Genomic DNA, 26,756 nt, shown 5'->3' on the forward strand with positions numbered 1-26,756 from the left:
AGTAATAAAAGTAATAATAAGACAAGTACTAGAGTGCACTCTGATTTTCTTCTTTTGTCTGATTTTACTTTTGTTTTGTCTTATTGCTCTAATTTTAGGGAAATTTCCTTGATGTTTTCTTTTCTTGAGTTTATCATTTATGTTCTCATATTTTTAAGTTTTAGAAGCTTCCCTTTCCTTTGAGCGTTGTTCTGATTTCAGTACAGTATTTTATCTCTGATGACATTAATTTTTAACATTTCCATGAAAAATACTTCTTTTTTATCTCTCCCAGGTTGTTTTGGAGTCTAGGTTTCAGATTAGATTCCTTCCTTGGATGTTTGGTAATTGTCATATACTCATAATTAAGAATGGAAAATTAGAATGTTGTTTGAAAGCTTCGAATGTGGTGGGTCTTAAGGACAATGAGTATACGCTGATGATGTATTATGTATTCTGCTTCCTTTTTGGAGAAAGTCTCCTGGAGAAGACTCCCTCATACCATGTGGGAGAAATTTCTATTGGCTCTTGGGTCTTCTAGGTCAAATAATGCTTCAGTCAACTTTGTAACTTCTAAATTTTTGTGGCTATTGACTTTTCTATTCTTTTTGCCCTTGTGAACTTAGATTCTCTTTTTTTTCCTTCTATAAAATGGTATCATATCAAAATAACAATATAATTAACTAAAACCATTTAAAATCATTTTATGGGGGCACCTGGCTTACTCATTTGGTAGAGCATGTTAGTCTTAATCTCATGGTCAAGAGTTCAAACCCCATGTTGGGTGTGGAGCCCACTTAAAAAAAAAAAGTCTTTTTGTGGGTCTTTTTGTCCTTAGGGTAATCCTGTTAGGAATGTCCAATCAAATTGCTAAACTTAAAGTCACTTGAAAAAATTCCCTTCTAGTGATAACACTGACAAATTGCTACATGGTTATGTATGACAGAAGATGATAAATGTTTTGCTCCATTTTCACTTTTGATTTCTAGGGATCTTTTTTTCCTTTTGATTTTATTTTGTTTCATAATTATGTATGGCCCCCAACTCAAAGCTAGAAAATGAAGTACACTTAGTGAAATATAGCTCCTACCCTTGCCCCATCTACCTTGTTCCCTCCATTACCATATCAGGAGCTATTCTCTATAAAATAGGTCCCTTCCTCCCTCACTTCTCTTTATTCTCTTACCCTGATTTATTTTCCTTTTATATACATTTTTATATATTTATATTATTTATTTATTTTGAGAGAGAGTGTATATGTGGAGCCAGATGCAGGGCTCGATCCCATGACCCCAAGATCATGACCTGAGCTGAAATCAAGAGTCTGATGCTTAACCAACTGAGCCACCCAGATGCCCCACTTTCCTTTATATTTCTTATCATGTCTGACACTATTACTTTCTTTCCTTACTAGAATAGAAGCTTCATGGGAGCAGGGACTTAAGATGTGCCAAAATAAATGCATTTCTCCATTCTTATTTGGGGCCCTTCAGAGGGATATTTGTGTTTGTTTCCTTTTTTTCCCTTTTTGAGTATGGGCTAGCAGTGTAACCTATACTTTTTAAAAACTTATTTGGTCAACACTGCTATTTCATATCAACACATTGATTATGCCTTTACAGCTATGTAAAATCACCCAGGTAGTGTGATATAATGGATATCCCAGTGACAAGAATGAGGGGATCCTGCGTTCTGAGCTCAGCTCTGTTCCCATGTATAGATGATACTGGAGTAGGGACACTGGCCTGTGGCGGGTGCTACTGTGCCTGAGAGGCCCCAGCTTCCACGACGTCTTGTTCAACAACCCATGCAAGGCAGGGAGTGTTACATGGGATGGGGGTGCTCCAACATTGGGGTGAATTAGACTTTGTTTACAGTTAGTTGTGCTAGAATGTCACATGTGTGTTCCTAAAACTTAGCACTCTCTGAAAAAATTGTTTAGTAAAAACCACAGAGTTCACGGGCAAATTGGAATTGAGGGCATAACACTCAAAAACATTGGTGCGAGACATACTAAAAGGAACATCATAAAAACATTACCACAGTTTTTACTATGCATGTTAAATGGTGAAGAAAGATATCATACTGAAGTAAATATGACATTTTACCTTGAAAAGCCCTGATGTTTGTTTATAGAAGTGGGCAACTGAAGGTTTCCACCTGTGAATTCAGCTGGGTGCAGTGTTCAGTGTTTTTGCTCATGGCTTTTACCTGCTTTTGCTCATGGAGAAAAGTGCATCATAAGCAAGTGATAAATTTGTGTGCTGCTCATATTTTTCTGAATAATCATGTTGGAATGGTTTACATTTTTTTAAGCAGGTGGCAGAGCAGAACTAATGGTATTTTTCTCTTTCTCCTTTAGATGATAGGCCGATGGGAACTGCTGGCAGACGTGCTTCAAATGAGTTTTTGGTGTGTGGAGGGTATGTTTATATATTAAATTTGAACTTTTTCATATTTTGGTTTTTGTGAGTAAAGTTATAGAACTTTGACCATGTTTTTGATTCTAAAATTTATATTATTTCACAATTTGTCATTTCTTTTTTCAAAAACAGTTTTAATTATAGATAAAAGCACATAAAATCTGTTGTCTTCCCCATTTTTAAGTTTACACATCAGTAGCTTTATGTATATTCACAATGTTGTACAACCAGTCTCCAGAACTTTTTCATCTTGCAAAACTAAAACTCAGTATTCATTATATAGTAGCACTCCCCATTTCTCCCACCTGGGTGCTGGTAACCACTGGTCTACTTTCCCTTTCTATGAATTTGACTGCTTTAGCTACCTCACATAAGTAGAATATATAATATGTATCTTCTTGTGACTGTCTTAGTTCAATCATCATAATGTCTTCAAGGTTGGCCCATGTTGTAGCATTTGTCAAAATTTCTTTTAAGGCTGAGCCATAGTCCATTCTGTGTATAAACTGTGTTTTGTTTATCCATTCATCTGTCAATGGACAATTGGATTTCTTCTCCCTCTTGGCTATTGTGAGTAATTCTGTAAATGTGAATGTGTAGATACCTGTTTAAGATCCTGCTTTCAATTTTTTTGTATATATACCCAACACTGGGGTTGCTGGATCATATGATATTTCTATTTTTAATTTTTTGTGGCGTTGCCATGCTGTTCTCCATAGTGGTTGTACCATTTTACATTCCTACCAATAATGTGCAAGCATTCCAGTTTCTCTACATCTTCAGCAACACTTGTTATTTCTGTTTGTTTTTTTATAACCATCTTAATGAGTGTGAAGTGACATCTCATTGTGGTTTTAATTTGCTATTCTCTCTAGTGGTTTTTGAGTGTCTTTTCATATACTTTTTGGCCATTTGTCTGTCATTTGTTGTTGAGTTGTAGGCGTACTTTATATATGTTGGATATTAACCCTTTACCAGATATATGATTTACAGATATTTTCTCTCATCCCAAAGATATTCTTTCCACTCTGTTGATGTGTCCTTTGAGCATAGAAGTTTTAGATTTGATATAGTCTCATTTGTCTATTTTTTTGTTCTGTTGTCTTGTGTTTTTTGGTGTCATTTAAAGAAATCATTGCCTAATCCAGTGTTATGAATTGTTTCTCCTGTGTTTTCTTCTACAAGTTATATAATTTGGGGTCTTATATTTAGCTCTTTAATGCATTTGAACTAATTTTTGTATATTGTATAAGGTAAGGGTCCAGCTGCATTCTTTGCCTGTGGATACCTAGTTTTCACATTTTCTGAAGAGACTGTCTTTTGTGTCTCCATCCTGTGGTTTTGGCATCCTTATTGAAGATCATTTGTCCATATATGCAAGGGTGTGTTTCTGGGCTGTCTATTCCATTCTGTTGGTCTCTGTGTCTGTCGTTATGCCAACCATATTGGTTTGATTACTGTAGATTTGAAATAAGGAAGTATGAAACCTCCAGTTTTGTTTTTCTTTTCCAAAATTTCTTTGACTATTCAGGGTCCCTGCAGATTACATGTGAATTTCAGAATAGATTTTTCTATTTCTGCAAAACAATGCCATTGAGATTTTGGTAAGGATGGGATTGATCTGTATAGATCACTTTGGGTGCTATTGACATCTTTACAGTATTAAATCTTCTAGTCAATGAAGACAGGGTGTCATTTATAACTTTTCCAGCAATGTTTTGTGGTTTCCAATATGCAAGACTTTCTCTTCCTTGGTTGGATTTATTCTTCTGTATTTATTCTTTTTGGTACTATTGTAAATAGTAGCAAAAAAGCATTATAGTATTGTATCATAAAACGTATTATAAATAGAGTATTGTAAAAATTGTAAAAAATAGTATTGTAAAAAGTATTGTAAATAGATTTATTCCTGTGTATTTTATTCTTTTCGATACTATTGTAAATAGCACTTTTCTGGGGTTTTTTTAAAGATTTTATTTACTTACTTGACAGACAGAGATTACAAGTAGGCAGAAAGGCAGACAGAGAGAGAGGGGGAAGCAGGCTCCTTGCTGAGCAGAGAGCCCGATGTGGGGCTTGATCCCAGGACCCTGAGATCATGACCCAAGCCAAAGGCAAAGGCTTAACCCTCTGAGCCACCCAGGCGCCCCAATAGCACTGATTTCTTAATTTCCCTTTTTCATTGCTCATTGTTAATGTATAGAAATGCTACTTACATGTGTCTGTTGATTTCAATACTGCAACTTTGCTGAATATATTAGTTCTAATGGCTTTTTTGGTGTGAAATCATTTGGGCTTTCTGCATTTAAGATCATGTTATCCATGAACAGAAATAATTTTACTTCTTCCATTCCAGTTCTAATGCCTTTTATTTCTTTCTCTTGCCTAATTGCTCTGGCTAGGAATTCTATGTAGAAGCAGTGAGAGCAGGCATCCTTGTCTTATTCCTGATCATAGAGAAAAGGCTTCCAGTCTTTAACCATTGAGTATGATATTAGTTATGGGTGCTTTTTTAAAGGTTTTATTTATTTATTTGACAGACGGAGATCATAGGTAGGCAGAGAGGCAGGCAGAAAGAGAGCAAGGGAAGCAGGCTCCCCGCTGAGCAGAGAACCCAATGCGGAGCTCAATCCCAGGACCCTGGGATCATGACCCGAGCTGAAGGCAGAGGCTTTAACCCACTGAGCCACCCAGGCACCCCTAGTTATGGGGCTTTATATATATATTATAAATATATATATATATATATATATATATATATATATATATATATATATATTATGTCAAGGTAATTTTTTTTATTCCTAGTTTGCTAAATGCTTTTTATCATTAAAGGATGTTGGAATTTTGTCAAATGCTTTTTCTGCATGAATTGACATGGTCATATGTTTTTTGTCTTTTGTTCCATTAATGTAGGTATATTATAAATCACATTTGGTCATGGTACATGATCCTTTCAATGTATTGTTGAATTTAGTTTGCTAGTATTTTGTTGAGGATTTTTACATCAAATTTCATCAGGGAAACTGTTCTGATTTTTTGTTTTTGTTTTTGTTTTTGTCTTTTGGTAGTATCTATTCATGGCTTTGGTACTAATGTAATGCTGAACTCATGGAAGGAGTTCAGGAGTGTCTCCTCCTCTCTAATATTTTGAAAGATTTTGAGTAATGTTGATGCTAATTCTTTAAATGTTTGGTAGAATTCACCAGTGAAACATATGGTCTTGGGCTTTTTTTGTTATTGGGAAGTTTTGATTACTGATCCAATCTCTTTAACTAGTTATGGTCCATTCAGATTTTCTCTTCCTTTATCATTCAAAGTTGGTAGGCTGTGTGTTTGTAGAAAGTTATCAGTTTCTTGTAGGTTATCCAACTTGTTGGCAAGCACTTGTTTGTTCATGGTATTCTGTTATAATCCTCTCTATTTCTGTGGCATTAGTTGTTATTCCTTTTTTCATTTCTGATTTTGAGTCTTCTCTTTTTCTTACTTAACCCAGCTAAGTGTTGGTTTTGTTGATTTTTTTTTAAATGCCAACTCTTAGTTTAATTTTTCTGCTTTCTCAGTTTTGTTTATCTCTGCTCTAATCTACATGATTTCCTTTTTTTTTTTTTTTTGGAAATGGGTTTAGTTTGTACTTTTTTTTTGTAAGATTTATTTATTTGGGAGAGAGAGTGCCTGAGTGTGTGTGAGTGGGGGAAGCAGCAGAGGGAGAGAATCTTCAAGCAGACTCCCTGCTGAGAATGGAGCCCAAAGTGGGGCTTGATCTTACAACCCGTGGGATAACAACCTGAGCCAAAAGTAAGAGTTGGATGCCCAACTGACTGAGCCACTCAGGTGCTCCTAGTTTTTACTTTTTATAATTTGAGAGGTAAAGTTAAGTTTTTTACTTGAGTTTGGTTTTTTTCTTTTTAATGTTAGCATTTACAGCCATAAACATCTATCTTAGTGCTGCTTTCACTGTATTCCATAAGTTTGGGAATGTTGTGTTTATATTTTCATTTTTCTCAAGATATTTTCTGATTTATTTTGTGATTTCTTCTTTGACCTATTGTTTGTTTAAGAGTATGTTTTTTAGTTTCTATGTATTTGTGGATTTTCTAGTTTTTCTTCTTCTATTGATTTCTACTTTCTATGTATTGTGATTAGAAAAGATACTTTGTATGATTTCAGTCTTTTAAAATTTTAAGATTTGTTTTGTGGCTTAATATGTGGTCTATCCTGGAAAATGTTTCGTGTGCACTTGAGAAGAATGTGTATTCTTCTGTTTGTGGTGAGGAGGGTGTTCTATATATATCTACAGGGTCTAGAGTGTTGTTCAAGTCCCGTTTCTTTATTGCTCATTCATCTGGTTGTTCTGTCCATTATTGAAAGCAGAGTATTGAATTGTTCAGCTGTTAATGTGGAATTGTCTATTTCTCCCTTCAATTCTGTCAATACTTGCTTCATATATTTCGGAGCACTGATGTTTGATGCATAAATATTTATAATTGTTATACTTTCCTGGTTAATTGACCCTTTATTAATGTCTTTTTTTGTCCCTTGTAACAGTGTTTGACTGAAAGTGTCTGATATTAATATTGCCACGCCTGCTGTCCTTTGGTTACGATTTGCATGGAATATCTCTTTTTTTTTTTTTTTTAAGATTTATTGGGCGCCTGTGTGGCTCGATAAAGTGATTGCCATTGGCTTAGATCATGATCCTGGAGTCCCAGGATCAAGTCCTGCTTCAGGCTCTCAGCTCAGTGGGGAGTCTGCTTCTCCCTCTGACCCTTACCCCTCTCATGTTCTCTCTCTTTCTCTCTCATATAAATAAATAAAGTCTTTTTAAAATTTAAATTAAGGGGTGCCTGGGTGGCTCAGTGGGTTAAAACCTCTGCCTTTGGCTCAGGTGATGATCTCTGGGTCCTGGGATCGAGTCCCATATCAGGCTCTCTGCTCAGCTTCCCTTCCTCTCTCTCTGCCTGCCTCTCTGCCTGCTTGTAATTTGTCTATCAAACAAATAAAATCTTTAAAAATTTTTTGAATTAAAAAAGATTTATTTATTTGAGAGAAAGAGAAAGAGAACATGCATGTGGAGGGGAGAGGCAGGGGGAGAGGGGCGGGGAGAATCTTAAGCATGCTCCCCACTGAGTGCAAAGTGTGACATGGCCCTCAATCTTACATGAGATCCTCAATCCTGAGATCATGACCTGAGCTGAAAACATGAGTTGTTTGCTCAACCGATTGCACCCCCCAGGCATCCCTGGGATATCTTTTTCAATCCTTTTCTTTAAGCCTAATAGGGGAAGATTTACTTTTGCCATTTTGTTATTTTTATGTATGTCTTGGGGTCTTTTTGCCCCTCATTTTATCTCTTAATATCTTTCTCTGTGTTTTTTTGATCTTGTTGTGGTGACATGCTCTATCATTTCCTACTGTGTGTATTCTATAGATACATTCTTTGTGATTAATTTTGGGACTACGTAAAATATCTTTAAGCTATAGCAGTCCAGGGGAGCCTGGGTGGCTCAGTGGGTTAAAACCTCTGCCTTCCACTCAGGTCATGATTTCAGGGTCCTGGGATCAAGTCCCAATTGGGCTCTCTGCTCAGCGGAGAGCCTGCTTCACCCTCTCTCTCTGCCTGCCTCTCTGCCTCCTTGTGATCTCTCTCTCTCTCTCTCTCAAATAAATAAATAAAATCTGAAAAAAAAAAAAAAAGATATAGCACTCCATGGGGCACCTGTCCTGGGTGGCTCCACTAGTTAAGCTTCTGCCTTTGGCTCAGGTCATGATCCCAGGGTCCTGGGATCAAATCTCACATCAGGCTCCCTGCTCAGCAGGGGGTCTGTGTCTTCCTCTGTCTGCTGCTCCCCAGCTTGTACTCTCTGTCTGTCTTTCTGTCAAATAAGTAAATACAATCTTAAAAAAAAAAAAAAAAAAAAAAGCAACAATCCATTTTAAGCTGAACTTCAGTTGCATACAAAAATTCTACTATAGAGAGTATGGGAGTTTACTCCCCCTTCCCCCTTATGTTCCTGATGTCACAAATCGCATGTTTATGTGTTCCTAATAATCACATAGATCTATAGCTTTTTTGGTACTTTTGTCTCAGACTCTATACAAGAATTGGGACATGCCAATCTTCCAAGAGAGGGAAACAATAGTGATAGCAGAACTGTATAATGGCTCTGACAGCTTCTGCTCTGCAGAGGGAACAGCATGTCCCCCATGGGAGCTGCTCTCTCAGCCTGCTGCCCAGGGCTTGTGGCAGGAGTACACACACTAGGGGATGTAGAAAGGGGCTCAGAGAGAGGTAGTGAGTAGTTTGAAAAAAATCATACACTCTACCACAGGATATTAAGTGCATGTGGAAACAGATTATTACAAATACATTAAAATTATGCTGTATGCAAAATCAAAATGGTCTGATGCAGGAACAAGACATATTCTCTGCAGAGCCATTAAAATCCTGGAGCTCTATGTCATAACAACTATCATCTCGTAGGCGAGTCTTTATAACATTAGTGGTAGTATATCTCATTCTTCCCTTAGAACCTCACTTTTATTGAAACTATTTTGAAATATTTCACTGTATTTCTTTCCAGGAAGATGTGTGACCTCTAGACAAAAACTCTTCATTTCAATAAAATAACAGCATATTTTATTTTGGGCAGACTGCTTAATCTTTCTAGTATTCAATGCAGGTCAAAGATGACTTTCCACTTGTGCTGGAGACTCGGGGCCTGCATAGACCTGCCCTCTCCTCACCTTGGGCTTAGGGAGTCAGGTGGTGGTTGAATAGTGTTATTAATATAAAGCTAGACAGAAAAGTGGCTGCAGTGGTCTTAGCTAGCTGGAGCTCCGGGAATTGCTCCAGGGAAGACTGTGTAGGTGGAGCAAGTGAGCTTGGAGATTCTGTCCAGACAGACCAGATTTACAGGACACCTGCCATGGCTGCTCACATCCTCACATGCTGGGGGAGGATTGCCTGAGATTCCCTGGGAGAGGGGCTTTGCATTATGTATGAAGTTGCTAAGTTGACTTCTTAGGGTAGTTTTATTCCACTCTAATTTTCCTTTGGTGATTAACTAGTACAGGAAAAATATCAGAAATTGAAAATGTATATTTTTTTTAAATGCCCTCGATGTACACCAACAGTGTACTTACTCATTGAAGTGAGACCATAGAAAGATGATATTTCTTCCTTCACATTCTGATCCTTGATGGCCTTGCTGGTTGGCCTTTCAGTGGAACTTGGGCTGAAAGGCCTGTGTGCTCTAGGTTGCAGGCACTATGGTTGGCGAGTGAAGTCTGGTAACGCTGTTTAGTTTCTAGTAGTAGAAGTTTTTTGATTTGTTTTGTTTAATTTTCAGGTTATAGGTCAACTTCAATCAGGTATATACTAAATATTAAAAGCACAAATCATTGTATTTAAAAGATAGTTAATGTTACACTTGTCACTAATATAACACTGAGTGTCGACTGTACTTCAGTACAGAAGGATGGATGGATAAATAAATATATGATACTTAATGGGAATTACCTAAATGAAGAGTAGAGCTAATAGACTAAAAGCTAGAAACAACAGTCCCGACCACAGCGTGGTTAACACCAAAGATGTAGTTTCCTCGCAAGATGAGAAGTCAAAATAAATGGTTGTTGCCTTCGTTTCTGTGGCTCAAGGAATTTGTCTCTGGTTCTTTTGGCCTGTTCTTCATGGTTCAGAGGTAGCTGCTGAAGCTCCAGCAAGTGTACGACATTCCGGATAGGAGGAAAGAGGAAGAATGGGTAGAAGGCTGCTACTTAGACCTTATTGACCGAGAGAGAGAGATGGCTGCAAAGGAGTCTGGGATGTATCATAATTTCACTGAGCAAATCACACCTTCCATAAAATTTGAGTTCTGCTAGTAAGAAAGAGTGGGCGAATGGCTATTGGGGAAAGCAGCTACGATCTCTATGATGGATGAGATTTTCTTTTTATTTAAATATGAGATACTCTAATGGTTCAGAAAGCCCTAAAGTGACACTTTAAAAGATAATCATCCTGTTTGTTAGCTAACTAGATCTCTGATCTCTTTATATCTGCAATGTAATTTGAGAAAAACATGTTAGATTTATGGGGCTTTTTTAGTATTATAGACAGACAGAAGAATGAAATAAATCATCTTTTTTAAGGTCCAGTATTGTCCCTGATGTTTTTCATAGGTTGTAGATTGAATCAAAAGGACATTATGTTTCCAAATTTATGAAAAGCAAGGAGAGAGGCTATTACAGAAACCCAGCACTAACACTTCAACATGTAGACCTCAGATCGGTCATGTGCTTTGAGAGTTGTACAGTGTTATTTTCAATCTTTTTAAAAGAGTTGTTTGGGAATGCTTACTGCATTCATGACTTTTGTACACATTCCAGTCATCTTTGCTCTTGAACTTCCTGTTCTTTTACCCAGCATATTTTCCTAGAAATATTTTTTTCTCCTCACATAATAATGAATAGCAGAACATGAGCAGATGAAACAGAAATTTGCCAGCCTACAGACTTCTCCTACTGTTGCAGAGGAATGTTTTTCCAGTTCTTATTATGATTCTTAGTCCTCAAAAGGCTTATAAATGCCTGGGGAGTTCCAGTGTGATTTTTTTTTTTGGCCTTATTTTTGAAATGATCATTTTTTATTCACAAGAACATGATCATTTGGTCTCTTCTAGAATTTTCTCTAAATATCATCAAGGTGTCAAATGAAAGAGAAACAGTCTCACTTGGATTTCTTTCCTTTTTCAATTCATGATTGTTGCAGTCCGTGTCAGCCCACTGTGTCGCCTGACAGTGAGACAGCACCAATTCCAGTTCCTACTCAGATAAGGAATTACCAGCACATAGAGCAGAATCTTACATCTCCTGCCAGCTTTGGCACAAATCTACATGGTTCTCCAAGGTAAGTGAGTATTTTTTTTCCATCTTTTTCTTTTAAAAAATTTGTTGTTTTTGAAAGATCTGTTACTTTCCATGGTTTAACATAATCTCTTACCTGTGTGTATCATGGAGGTATACAAAATTGAAGAATAAAAAACTTCTGTAATGAATCTATTTTTTTAACGGTTTTATTTATTTATTTGACAGACAGAAATCACAAGTAGGCAGAGAGGCATTTGGAGGTGAGGAGGCAGGCTCCCCACTGAGTAGAGAGCCCGATGTGGGGCTTGATCCCAGGACCCTGAGATCATGACCTGAGCCCAAAACCACTGAGTCACCCAGGCATCCCTATAATGAATCTATTTAAATGGTGGTTAAGCTTAGCTGGATGATATAGTAGGATATGTATATATAATAATTCTTAAGAATTAAGGAAGAACTTATTAAAGATGAAACCTCACTGGTTGTACAGATCATTTACATATTATTTATTTCCTCTACATCCTGAAACCCCACTAAGGTAGCAAGAACGAAAAGGTCTAAGTCCACTAAGATAAGTTAGATAAGTTAGATAAGAACACATTCTCAGAGGATGAGAGGTTTCAGCACCTTTCTGGAAAACAGAAAAAAGATGAAGGGGGCCCCACTATAGTAGGGCCAGCATCAGAGTGCCCCACGGTGCCCCCGAGACCCCAGCCCCCAGAGCTCAGGGAAGGGAGAGCTGCAAGTGAGGCATAAGGCTGAAGACAAAAAAGTGCAATCTGGACGAAATAGCAAGAATACAAAGAAAAGAAAACTTATGTGAAATATGTGTACCCTGAGAAGTAGGGTAGAGACTGCATCTGTACATTAGAACAGAATGCTGTTGAAAACAATCAACATCAAATAGACTTCTTGGACATTCCAAAACATAACTGAAAAAAAATAAAAATAAATGTTGAAAGACAAATTTGAGACTGTATCTGAAATAGATGACTCAAATAAAGAAGATGGAAACTATGATTAAAAAATATTCTTCCAGCATTATGGAATGTGGGCATTCCAGAAAGAACAAGTTAAAGAAGAAAATTTCCAGGAAATAATCAAGAAAAAGTTTTCTAGAATTGGAGAGTACATGATTTTAGATTTAAAGGGCTCACCAAATGCATAGTTGAATGAATGGAAAAAGGATGTCATAGGATGAGATGAAAACTCATGAGAGCTTTCTACAAAGGATGTTTTGGTGCAAAACCTGTGAAAATTATTAATGCATATATCTTTTGAGCCCAGCACTTGAACTTCTGGTAACTTATTCTGTAGCTACACAGTCCTTGCCTGTGTATGAAGCTACATATATACAGGTTGTTAATTTGATAATAGCAGAAGATAAGAAATAAGCCAAGTGCCCACCAGTAAGTGACTGAGTCCTTAACGTCCATCTGTGACAGTGGAGCACCTTCCTTCAAGAGGAAGGAAGCTCTCTCTGTACTGAGGTAGAAAAATTTCCAAGGCATATTATAAAATGAGAAAAGCAAAGCGATAGCAGAATTAGCAGTGGTTTTCAAAGTGTGGTTTGTGTGTGACTCCCTTTTGAAAGGTTCATGAGGTCAAGACTGTTTTCATAATGATTGGGACACTCTTTGCTTTTTTTCGCTATGTTGACATATGCACTAATGATACAGAAGCAATGACATGCAAATTGCTGGTGCTTTAAAATGCATCAAGGTAGTGGCACCCAAATGCACTGTGATTTTTCATATCTCTTACCACCACACAGTAGCGGTACCAAGGAATGTCTTTAAGGAAGCAGTAAAAGTTACTATTTCTCTTTGAAAATCGCAACCTTAAGTAGCTTGTGGGCATAAAGCACTTTTGGTGCACATTGGAGTAGTTCTTTTAAGGAAAAGCATTTTCATGATTGTTTCATGATTGCAAGTTGAACTCACCCTATTTTTCATGGAAACACCATTTTTTCATGGGAGAACAGCTGACAAGCTATCAGTTGTGGGCATTGGGCAGCCGTTTTGTTGAGAACAGTTGAACAAAGTCTGCCATTCCTAGAAAACAAGTGACATAAAATTTGAGCTCTTGAGCAAAAATTAGAATTTTTGAAAATATACTCACCATATTCACCACTGTGATCTTGACAGCTCCTCTTATGCCTTGACGGCCACTTCTGTTAAGATTTGCAGTGACATTTTGTTATGGATGTGACTTTTTGATACTGTGTGATATGTTAACATTTGGAATACCTGCATATACTCATTCAAAATGCCAAATGTTTAAAAATCCTGCATGGATAAAAAAAATCTAGTCCAAGCACAAGATACCTTCCAAAGGATTAGAGCCTAGTATAAAACAAAATTTCATTGGCATGGTTTCAGATTCCACATTGCAGTGTTTCTTTTAGATCATCCAGGAGTCCAATGGCTGAGTTTTGGTGTAGTCTCCAAGACAAGCATCACAAAAATCTGAAAAGGCTACCAAAATATTCCTTCCTTTTCTGGCTACATGTTTGTGTAAGGCTGGATTTTCTCTATGCATGTCCCCCAATATATGTGCTATAGAAAAGATTGAATACATGGGGCGCCTGGGTGGCTCAGTGGGTTGAGCCGCTGCCTTCGGCTCGGGTCGTGATCTCGGGGTCCTGGGATCGAGTCCCACATCAGGCTCTCTGCTCAGCAGGGAGTCTGCTTCCTCCTCTCTCTCTCTCTGCCTGCCTCTCTGCCTACTTGTGAGCTCTGTCAAATAAATAAATAAATTTAAAAAAAAAAAAAAAGATTGAATACACAAACAATTCTGAGAATCCCAACTACTGAGCCAGACATTAAGAGATTTTAAAAAATGTAAAACAGTGTCATGCTTCTCATGAATTTATTTTGTTTGGAAAATATAATTAATTTTCATAATCTTACATTACATGTAATAAGTTTATTCTTCTTAATGAATTCTTAATTACCAGTTTTTTTCAGTTTTAGCTTCTCATACAATAAGTTTCAATAGATTCAAGTTTTATAAATAAAAACTTTGGGATAGGGGTGCCTGGTTGGCTCAGTCATTTAAGCATCTGTCTCTTGATTTCAGCTCAGGTCATGATCTCATGGTCATGAGATCAGACCCTGTGTTAGTCTCTGTGCTGGGTGTGGAACCTGCTTAAGATTCTCTCTTTTCCTCTGCCCCTCCACCCCCAATCCCCTCTCTCTCCCTCTCTTAAAAAAAAAAAAAATTCTGGGATATTCAGTAATTTTAAGTGTATAAAGGGAACCAAAAACAAACAAAAAAACAAAATAGTTGGTATGGTATACATTACCTTTGTTAAAACAAGATGAAAATAATATTTTCAGTTTGTTTGCTGCTGATATGACTTAAGGAATTCTGAAAGGATATCTTAGAAACTAAAAATAGTGGTAACCTTTGGAGTAGGACTGAGGGAGTGTCGAGAAGTAGGCAGACGGAATATAAGGATGGGAGGGAGACTTCACGCCATATAACTTTATACATTTTCTACTTGTTCCAAGTGATTATATTACATATTTTTAAAAGCTCTACTCCCTGACATGTTGTTAGGAAATTTTAGGAAAAAAGGAGAGCCCAGAACCTGCCAGAGAGGGAGTCATTTATTTTTCTTTTCAGATCTGCAGTGGTACCAAGGGTCAACACCAGCCCACTGGGCTTCCTCTGGCTGGGATCCTGCTCCCCGGCGCCCGCAGACACAGTGCAGACAGTCGGACGAAGACTCTCCACTGGGTCTTCCAGGCCTTACTCACCTTCCCCTTTGGGTAAGGAGAATGGAACTGTTGTTTTCACCTTTTTTCCACTGTGGCGGCTCTGACATGACACTGTCTTTAGGAGCAGTGGCTCACGACGGCAGTGAGTTTCAGCTGATGGGAAGCCATATCCTACCCCGCCCACTCTCTACCTTCTCCCCGGCCCGTGTCAGCATCCCCAGATACGTTTGTCTTTGTCGGGACTGCTGTTGGAAATGTAAAATGGATCTCATGGATAAAAAGTATCTCCACTGGGTTTGGGCTCCAAACACACAAAATCAGAAACCCTAGATAATAATTGCATGAAATTCCTACCCTACTGACCCCTCAGATTTGTAAGGATTAAGAGACACTCTTGTGTACAGCAGCACTGGCTTGGGTCCCCGGGGGGCCTTCCAGCTCCGGGAGGAAGATGGTGGCAACTTCAGCCTAGGTCTTTCCACCTCGCCTGGGAAGTCTGCAGGGCACAAGGGGGGAAACCGCACAAGCAGCCCCACAGCTCAGGCAACAAAACCCCAAACAAACAGGAAAACGAACCTAAAACCACAATTTTCATGAACTGAGAGACAAAATGCTCCAACTTCAGAAAACATGCAAGACAGGCCAAAGCACCTGAGACCGCAGAATCTGAGGGAGACAGCACTGGTGTCGTGGGGCAGAGTGGGATCAGGGGCAGAGAGGGCCCCAGGGCAGCAGGTCGCAAACTGGGCCCCCCATATAAATAGATATGTATTTTTTTACTTCTTAAAGGTAAATTTTTATACCCCTGTAAAGGGCTCCACTCTTGGGCAAAACTGCCGAGGTAAGAGTAGGGAACGTGAAGAGATTCCAAGAGGAGGCCGAGGGAGAAAGATTGAAGTATGCCCAGGAGCCCTGATTCAAAAAAACCCACCATAATGATAGTTTTTAAAAATGTGTATCACCATGCCTATTGCAGTAGTTCTGAAGCTGCTTTTTAGCTGAAAAATCTTCCTGAACAAAATCTGGCCCTCCCTCACCCCCTCAAGCAGTTCCTGAGGCACCTCAGAGTCTCCCCAGACAAGGGCCAAGTCTTGTCCTTGCCCTCCAGGAAAAGGCCCCTCCTCAGGATTTAACCTTTGCTTGCCTGTGTAACCCCCCGGTTACAGACCTACGTCTCCTGTCTGCTTCATCTCCCTGAGCTTTCCCAGTTCTTCCTCTGGTTGGTTTGGGCTCTCAGAGGTGGATGCAGAGAAGGGAGCTGCAGAGACGTGCCAGAATAACGGGGGAGGCGCCTGGGATGGGTGCGGGGGGGCAGGGAGAGGAGGGCTCTGGGGGAGCACCTTCAGACCTCCTTGTAGCCCTGACCCCTGTGAGGGAGATAGGGAGGTAGGAGGAGTGGGCAGGGGAGCCTTGACTAGAGTGAATTAATTCTAAGAACATTTTAGCCAGGCCCCAGGAGTGTCCCCAAGCACTTGATGGTCCAAATTCCCTGACCTGCTTGAACCAGCCTGAATGAGTGCCGCGTCCACGTGCAGGTGTTGGCTGCGAGCAGCCTCGGGGAGCAAGGCTTAGGACGGCAGGAGGAGCTTGGTGGGTGCAGAGCGACAGCAGCTGGGCCACCCGCTTGCTGCGCGGTCCACTGGCTGGGCCCCCTGCAGCTCCAGAGCCTCCAACACCGCCAGCTCCTTCCTTCTCAGTCTGAAGTGACCTACTGGTTGCAGGCATCAGTTTGTTCCCGTGGCTTGCTTTCCTGCCACCCTTGTTTCAAGGCCTATTCTGCGGTTCTTTAGACCGTTGTGTGCCCAGCACCCCGCACCCCGCACGCTGGTCAGAAAGTGCCTGCTGAAATAAAGCTTTGCTCATCCGGCTTTGCTGACTGTCATGTACTGTATAGTTGGTGCGTGTCTTACCTGCTCCTTCTGGCACTGGTTTTAAATCACCTCTCGTTCCTTTCCCCATTTCCCTGCTCACAGTTGGGACCATTCCAGAGCAGCTGAGTCAGTGCTGCTGTGGACATCCTCAGGGTCACGAATCCAGGAGTAGAAACTCATCGGGTAGGAGATCTGTTTGGCATATCAATAATTTTAATCCTGTTATAAGTGGATTTGAGTTATGTTTTTCTAGTCTTACCAAAGGAATAGAACTGATATGAAATATTCTTTTTTTTAATAATTATTTTTATAAACATATATTTTTATCCCCAGGGGTACAGGTCTGTGAATCACCAGGTTTACACACTTCACAGCACTCACCAAAGCACATACCCTCCCCGATGTCCATAATCCCACCCCCTTCTCCCAAACCCCCTCCCCCCAGCAACCCTCAGTTTGTTTTGTGAGATTAAGAGTCACTTATGGTTTGTCTCCCTCCCAATCCAATCTTGTTTCATTTATTCTTCTCCTACCCACTTAAGCCCCCATGTTGCAACACCACTTCCTCATATCAGGGAGATCATATGATAGTTGTCTTTCTCTGCTTGACTTATTTCGCTAAGCATGATACACTCTAGTTCCATCCATGTTGTCGCAAATGGCAAGATTTCATTTCTTTTGATGGCTGCATAGTATTCCATTGTGTATATATACCACATCTTCTTGATCCATTCATCTGTTGATGGACATCTAGGTTCTTTCCATAGTTTGGCTATTGTGGACATTGCTGCTATAAACATTCGGGTGCACCTGCCCCTTTGGATCACTACGTTTTTATCTTTAGGGTAAATACCCAATAGTGCAATTGCTGGGTCATAGGGCAGTTCTATTTTCAACATTTTGAGGAACCTCCATGCTGTTTTCCAGAGTGGCTGCACCAGCTTGCATTCCCACCAACAGTGTAGGAGGGTTCCCCTTTCTCCGCATCCTTGCCAGCATCTGTCATTTCCTGACTTGTTGATTTTAGCCATTCTGACTGGTGTGAGGTGATATCGCATTGTGGTTTTGATTTGTATTTCCCTGATGCCGAGTGATATGGAGCACTTTTTCATGTGTCTGTTGGCCATCTGGATGTCTTCTTTGCAGAAGATATGAAATATTCTATCTGTTGTCCTACTTTCTAGGATCTTGGTTTAATATGCTTTAGCATATCATATAGTTAATCAAATATCTCCTTTAGGTATCTTTTCTCTTGGGAATTAATTAACTGAGCCAAATTTTGATCATTGTCACATAGATAATAAAAACCAATCTAGGGGCATCTGGGTGGCTCAGTTAGTTTCTGCCTTCGGCTCGGGTCATGATCCCAGGGTCCTGGGATTGAGCTCTGTGTCAGCTCCCTGCTCGGCAGGAAGCCTGCTTCTCCCTCTCCCATCTCCCACCTACCCTCCTAGCTTGTGTTCCTTCTCTCACTGTCTCTCTCTCTGTCGAGTAAATAATAAAATCTTAAAAAAATAAATAAATAAAGGAAAGAAAACCAATCTAGAAAATGAAATTTCATTCCTTTGATTAATACTGTTCTTGATAACAGCTGCTAGTTAGCATGAGATAAACAAGAAATATAGTTTATTTGCTTTAATATAAAATATATAAAAGATACGTGCAAATCACACTTTTATTAGTCAAATTTTAATGTGAATTTGAGGAGTTGGCTAATTAAAGGAATCCTGTGTCACTGAGAGAAGCACCTTTTCTTAGTTTTTCAGTTTTTCACATTTTGTGTTTCCCTAAAAATAAATCTTAGATAACTTTCTCCAGATTTATAACATTCTGCTACTAATTTTATTTATTTCTATGTGCATATTTATGCATATATACACATACACACACAGAGATGGCAGAACCCAATTCTGAAAGATTAAATACCAGATTTAGGATGAGATTAGGCTATTGGTCATTCTGTATTTAAACTGCCTGTGCTGCCCTGATGTCCACCTAAAGATATCTTCGCTTGTTGGTTTGATAATTTCCCAGCACTGACAGATATAGAAATAAGGAACGATGTTCATAATGGAAAGTATACTTTATTTTATAATATTTATTTTTTATTTTTTTATTTGTCAGAGAAAGAGAGAGCACAAGCAGGCTAGAAGCGGTCAGTAGCAAAAGCTCCAATTTCCTTTTTGGAAAGATTATGGTTATAGGTCTGTACCTATAAAATTACTGGTGGTAGTTTGGCTTGCAACAAGCTCCGAAGAATTTGTAACTGGACTTAGTAGACCTGAAGTTGGCAACAACGTCTGTGCGGGGCAGTCCTCTTGCCATTCCAGCCATTCACCATATCAGGACCCTGTTTCTCTCGGGCTCTTACTGCAGTGTCCCCTGAGGAGGCAAGAGTTCCTGTGGACGAGGCTTTTCTCTGTGGAGAACAGGGACACTTTAGGTTACAAATGAATTTCATTCATGAGACTAATAAAAATAATTAAATTATCTATATATGCTTGTGATTTTTAGACAAGTAAAATAAAATCCCAGAAAAGTGTATTATCTAATCAGATAAAGGGTTCTTCTGGATTGGTTTGAAAAGTTTCTTTTAGCTTCTAGGTGAGAAAAGAGAGTAATACATTGATCTCCCCAAGTGTGCATTTACTTAAAAAGTAGAAATCATTTGGTTTCGGTTCAACAGAGGTTTTCATAGTTTTGGGTTTTTTTTTTTTTTTAAGATTTTATTTATTTATTTGAGAGAGAGAGAGAGAGAGAACATGAGCGGAGAGAGGTAAGTAAGAGAAGAAGAGAGGTAAGTAAGAGCAGGGAGTCCGATGTGGGACCCGATTCTGGGACTCCAGGATTATGACCTGAGCTGAAGGCAGTCACTTAACCAACAGAGGCACCCAGGCATCCAGGTTTTTGTAGTTTTTATTGACATTGATCATTTATGATGTGGTTCTCTTGTGCTAATTAGGGTTTTCTGCTAGCTGCTACTAAGAGTGGCTAACGTACCCACCACTATTACCACCTATCCCCCAAATCATCTCTTGCCAAATACACAATTTTTAAAATAGCTCCTGAAGAACATGACATTCATTAGATTTCCCATTTCGAGTTCTCTGACTTCTTCATTTTTTGCCTGCGCTCTGTCCATGGCAGGTTCCCCAGTGCCACCGGCTCTGTCACCACAGCCTTTCCTGTCGGGCGCTAGGCTGCAGAGCACTCCAACCCTCACCGACATCTACCAGAACAAGCAGAAACTCAGAAAGCAGCACTCGGACCCCGTGTGCCCGTCCCACGCTGGGGCTGGGTACAGCTACTCACCTCAGCCCAGTCGGCCCGGCAGCCTCGGAACCTCTCCCACCAAGCACACGGGGTCCTCTCCTCGCAGTTCGGACTGGTTCTTTAAAACTCCTTTACCAACCATCATTGGCTCTCCTACTAAGGTGTGTTCATTAAGCTCCTTAGTCAGCATGACGACTTTGTTCAGTTAACGTTCGTTACGTGGAGCACGGGGTGCCGTGTGGTGAGCTCAGGTCCGGCAGCAGACCACCAGAGAGACTGGAGCAGAGAAGTCCGTTGCTCATATGTCTTGGCAGAAGTACCTGGCATGCCTCAAGAAGCTACACGGGGACACCCAGGCAGGTGCAGACAGAGACAGGACCCGGGGCACATGCCTTTATTAGGGTCCAGGATGGAGGACTTTGGTGTTCCTGAGCTAAAGCAGAATTGGTCAGTTTGAGCCGAAAAAATGGGATTCTAATAAGCTCCACAGGAGTCTTTGTGTGTGCAGCATCCAAGGGGAAAGCCTGGGGGATGGGTGAGACTAGACCACCAGGGCTGTTGGAGGAGTCATCTCCAGACTTTAAATGTACTTGTGACCACAGTATGCTCTCGAAGGCCTGCACTTGTATGCGGGGCCGGTGTCCGTTTAAGGCCCTGCAGCTGCATGGCCACATGGAGTGACACAGAGTCCACAGTGCTGTGGGGTAGCTTAGCTGAGCTGGAGACAGTAGTCCTCTTGTCCCCTGGGGATATGCTCCAAGACCCCCCGCAGTTGACTGAAACCACAGATAGTGCGATAAAGTTTAATTTATAAGTTAGGCATGGTGAGAGATTAATAACCATAACTGTTAATAAAATAGAACAGTTATAATAGGCCACAGTGAAAGTTAAGTGAATGTGGTCTCTCTCTCTCTCAAAATATACCCAAAATATATATAATATATAATAGTCATGGGGCAGTTTGTTTTTTAAGATTTCATTTATTGGGGCACCTGGGTGTCTCAGTCGGTTAAGCAGCTGCCTTCCGCTCAGGTCATGATCCCAGGGTCCTGGGATCAAGCCCACATCAGGCTCCCTCCTCAGCGGGGAGCCTGCTTCTCCCTCTCCCTCTGCCTGCCATTCTGCCCACGTGTGATCGCTGTCAAATAAATAAAATCTTTAAAAAAAAATTATTTAGTGGAGAGAGAGAGAAAGCACAAGTGATGGCAGGAGGGGCACAGAGAGAGGGAGAAGCAGAGGATGTGAGGTGGGAGCAGGCCTTCGTGGGAAGATGAAGTGAGGGAGTGACGTAGGCATGTGACCCAGTGTTAGGCTACCACTGACCTTCTGACAGTGTATTAGAAGGAGGATCACCTGCTTCCCGACCAGGGTCGGCCACAGAAGGCGAAGCCACTATAGGCCTACTGTGCTTGATAGAAAAGATTCATAGTGATATTGAATGCCTACCATTTAAGGAGGACTTGCCATGAGCCAGGCACAGTCTAAGTACTTCATGCCGAATGCTTTTTATACATGATCCCACTGATTCCCGAAGAACAGAAGTTGAGGCCAGAGAGAACGAGTGAACTGTCCACAGCCACAGAGGCTGTCAGTGGAAGAATCAGGATATGAATCGAGGTCTGACTTAGGTCTGACGATTCTGAATGCTGCACGCGATGTAGTAACCAGCTTGCATGTGTTTCCTCAGACCACGACTCCTTTCAAAATACCTAAAACGCAAGTGCCTTCCAACCTGCTAGCCTTGGTGACTCGCCACGGGCCCTCTTGAAGGGCAGACTAAAGACGGGAGTGACCCACGGGAGTGCCCTCATTGTCTCCTAGCTCAAGGCGGTGAGAGGCAGAAGCCTGAGCAGCAGAACAAAGCAGTGTTTGGCAGGTAAAAGACACTGTTTCCTCCCAGCCTTCAGTGTGAAAACTGCAATAGTACATATATGTCTACAATAAAGACAGACCAGACCAAATTAGTTTAGTAGCTGGTCTATGCCACTTGGGTAATGATATGAACTGTATACATTTAGAATCTCTGAAAACCACAGGTACTTCCTGTGACTGAATACAGAGTCCTCACTGAATTTCCTGAATGTTTTCTGTCTGCTTTTTGTTTGTTTGGGTTATTGAAGTTCGTCTCTGCCTGAATTATCTGGTATCTATTTTTTGTCCCCTTATTTTCTGACTTCCCTTTAACTCTTTTGTGGCTTGGCTTAAATCTCCCTTATTATTTTAAATACTGGGATTTTTACAGTATACTTTCCAGGGACGCCTGGGTGACCTCTGTCTTCAGCTCGGGTCATGATCCCAGGGTCCTGGAATACAGCACCACATTGGGCTCCTTGCTCAGCAGGGAGTCTGCTTCTCCCTCTGCCTCTGCCTGCCTCTGCCTGCTTGTGCTATCTCTTTGTGCTATCTCTGACAAATTAATTAATTAATTAATTTGATTAAGTATACTTTCCATTATGAACATCGTTCCTTCTTTCTAGATCTGTCAATGCTGGGAAATTATCAGACCAACAAGCAAAGATACCTTTAGGTGGACATCAGGGCAGCACAGACAGTTTAAATACAGAATGACCAATGGATATAGGTAAGAAAATGGGGTAATTTGCTAGTATGTGCATTGGTTTACTGTTATTGCTGCCACAGATTAGCACAAGTGTGCTGTTTTTAAAACAACACAAACATAGCGTTGTACAGTTTCAGAGGTCAGAGGCCTGCAGTGGGTTTCTCTGGGCTAAAATCAGTATATTGACAAGGCTGCATTCCTTCTGGAGGTTCTAGGGGAGAATGCATTTCCTAGGCTTTTCCAGCATCTAGAGACTGCCCTCCTTCCTCGGATTGGGGTCCCCTTCCATCTTGAAAGCCAACGATAGCTGGTCTAGACTCCGACCTCCTGCCTCCCTATTCTACATTTAATGGACCCTTGTGATTATGTTGGACCCGCTGGATAATCTAGGATAATCTCTTTATGTTTAAGCCAGTTCCATCTGCAACTTTAATTACTTTCTACCATGTAATGTAGCCTATTTACAGGTTCCAGACATTAGTCCATGGACATCTTTGGCAGGGTTGGAGGGCGGGAGAAAGTAATTGTTTTACATATCTGCTTCTGCTGACTGTTCACACACTTCCTGAGATTTCCTGAGATTTCTTCACACACTTCCTGAGATTTCTTCACCCACTCCCTGCCACTTCATCTTTTTTCTTAGCACACCAAGACAGATGCTTGTGGGGTGTCTTAATCACCACCAGTTATGAGTTAGGAGGAATTCTGACCCAAGATTTATTTTTATTGGTGGGGTAATACTGACCAAAGTTAGCTTAAATACACTTGTACTCTTGAGCATTTCTTCTACAGTGAGTGAGTAGATCCTATAAAAAATACCATAGGTCAGGGGGGGAGGAGTCAAGATGGCGGAGAAGTAGCAAGCTGAGACTGCTTCAGCTAGCCGGAGATCAGCTAGATAGCTTATCTAAAGATTGCAAACACCTGAAAATCCATCGGCAGATCGAAGAGAAGAAGAACAGCAATTCTGGAAACAGAAAAACAACCACTTTCTGAAAGGTAGGACCGGCGGAGAAGTGAATCCAAAGCGACGGGAAGATAGACCCCGGGGGGAGGGGCCGGCTCCCGGCAAGCGGCGGAGCAACCGCGCACAAAATCAGGACTTTTAAAAGTCTGTTCCGCTGAGGGACATCGCTCCAGAGGCTAAACCGGGGCGAAGCCCACGCGGGGTCAGCGTGGCCTCAGGTCCCGCAGGGTCACAGAAGGATCGGGGGTGTCTGAGTGTCGCAGAGCTTGCGGGTATTGGAACGGGAAAGCCGGCTACAGAGACAGAGCCGACAGTAAGCTCGCAGCTCCGTGTTACCTTGAACCGGTCGCAGGCTCGGTGAGCTCGGAGCGCGGCCGGAGGTCAGGCAGACGGGAGTAACTGGGCGCTGTTCTCTGAGGGCGCACTGAGGAGTGGGGCCCTGGGCTCTCGGCTCCTCCGGGCCGGAGACCAGGAGGCCGCCATTTGTATTCCCGTCCTCTGGAACTCTACGGAAAGCGCTCAGGGAACAAAAGCTCCTGAAAGCAAACCCGAGCGGATTACTCACCCCGGCCCCGGGTAAGGGCGGTGTAATTCCGCCTGGGGCAAAGACACTTGAGAATCACTACAACAGGCCCCTCCCCCAGAAGATCAACAAGAAATCCAGCCGAGACCAAGTTCACCTACCAAGGAGTGCGGTTTCAATACCAAGGAGAGCAGCAGAATTCCAGAGGAGGAGAAAGCCAAGCACGGAACTCATGGCTTTTTTCCTGTGATTTTTTTTAGTCTTGCAGTTAATTTAATTTTTTCTTTTTCATTTTTTTTTTTTCTCGCCTTCGGGTAAAATTTTTTTTTAACTGTTACCTTTTTCTTTTTTAACGATTTTTTACTAGTTTATCTAATATATATATATATTTTTTTTTTACATTTTTCTTAGGTGTTTTCTTTCTTTAAAAATATTCTTTTCTTTTCTTTCTTTTTTTTCTTTTTTCTTTCTTCCTTTTTGAACCTCTTTTTATCCCCTTTCTCCCCACTCACGATTTTGGATCTCTTCTAATTTGGTTAAAGCATATTTTCCTGGGATTGTTGCCACCCTTTTAGTATTTTACTTGCCCCTTTATTTACTCTTATCTGGACAAAATGACAAGACGGAAAAATTCAACACAAAAAAAAGAACAAGAGGCAGTACCGAAGGCTAGGGACCTAATCAATACAGACATCGGTAATATGTCAGATCTAGAGTTCAGAATGACAATTCTCAAGGTTCTAGCCGGGCTCGAAAAAGGCATGGAAGATATGAGAGAAACCCTCTCGAGAGATATAAAAGCCCTTTCTGGAGAAATAAAAGAACTAAAATCTAACCAAGGTGAAATCAAAAAAGCTATTAATGAGGTGCAATCAAAAATGGAGGCTCTAACTGCTAGGATAAATGAGGCAGAAGAAAGAATTAGTGATATAGAAGACCAAATGACAGAGAATAAAGAAGCTGAGCAAAAGAGGGACAAACAGCTACTGGACCACGAGGGGAGAATTCGAGAGATAAGTGACACCATAAGACGAAACAACATTAGAATAATTGGGATTCCAGAAGAAGAAGAAAGTGAGAGGGGAGCAGAAGGTATACTGGAGAGAATTATTGGGGAGAATTTCCCCAATATGGCAAAGGGAACGAGCATCAAAATTCAGGAGGTTCAGAGAATGCCCCTCAAAATCAATAAGAATAGGCCCAAACCCCGTCACCTAATAGTAAAATTTACAAGTCTCAGTGACAAAGAGAAAATCCTGAAAGCAGCCCGGGAAAAAAAGTCTGTAACATAGAATGGTAAAAATATGAGATTGGCAGCTGACTTATCCACAGAGACCTGGCAGGCCAGAAAGAGCTGGCATGATATTTTCAGAGCACTAAACGAGAAAAACATGCAGCCAAGAATACTATATCCAGCTAGGCTATCATTGAAAATAGAAGGAGAGGTTAAAAGATTCCAGGACAAACAAAAACTGAAAGAATTTGCAAATACCAAACCAGCTCTACAGGAAATATTGAAAGGGGTCCTCTAAGCAAAGAGAGAGCCTACAAGTGGTAGATCAGAAAGGAACAGAGACCATATACAGTAACAGTCACCTTACAGGCAATACAATGGCACTAAATTCATATCTCTCAATAGTTACCCTGAATGTGAATGGGCTAAATGCCCCTGTCAAAAGACACAGGGTATCAGAATGGATACAAAAACAAAACCCATCTATATGTTGCCTCCAAGAAACACATTTTAAGCCCGAAGACACCTCCAGATTTAAAGTGAGGGGGTGGAAAAGAATTTACCATGCTAATGGACATCAGAAGAAAGCAGGAGTGGCAATCCTTATATCAGATCAATTAGATTTTAAGCCAAAGACTATAATAAGAGATGAGGAAGGACACTATATCATACTCAAAGGGTCTGTCCAACAAGAAGATTTAACAATTTTAAATATCTATGCCCCCAATGTGGGAGCAGCCAACTATATAAACCAATTAATAACAAAATAAAAGAAACACATCAACAATAATACAATAATAGTAGGGGACTTTAACACTGCCCTCACTGAAATGGACAGGTCATCCAAGCAAAAGATCAGCAAGGAAATAAAGGCCTTAAACGACACACTGGACGAGATGGACATCACAGATATATTCAGAATATTTCATCCCAAAGCAACAGAATACACATTCTTCTCTAGTGCACATGGAACATTCTCCAGAATAGATCACACCCTCGGTCCTAAATCAGGACTCAACTGGTATCAAAAGATTGGGATCATTCCCTGCATATTTTCAGACCACAATGCTCTAAAGCTAGAACTCAACCACAAAAGGAAGTTTGGAAAGAACCCAAATACATGGAGACTAAACAGTATCCTTCTAAAGAATGAATGGGTCAACCGGGAAATTAAAGAAGAATTGAAAAAAATCATGGAAACAAATGATAATGAAAATACAACGGTTCAAAATCTATGGGACACAACAAAGGCAGTCCTGAGAGGAAAATATATAGCGGTACAAGCCTTTCTCAAGAAACAAGAAAGGTCTCAGGTACACAACCTAACCCT

At 40.6% G+C, this 26,756-nt stretch overlaps 1 pseudogene; it reads left to right on the top strand.

The window, feature by feature from the left end:
* LOC131815644 (serine/threonine-protein kinase ULK2-like) overlaps positions 1-26,756 on the top strand; it is a 77,122-nt pseudogene that overhangs the window by 31,909 nt on the left and 18,457 nt on the right.

This window comes from Mustela lutreola, chromosome 15 (genome assembly GCF_030435805.1).
Source record: "Mustela lutreola isolate mMusLut2 chromosome 15, mMusLut2.pri, whole genome shotgun sequence".
Taxonomy (NCBI): Eukaryota; Metazoa; Chordata; class Mammalia; order Carnivora; family Mustelidae; genus Mustela; species Mustela lutreola.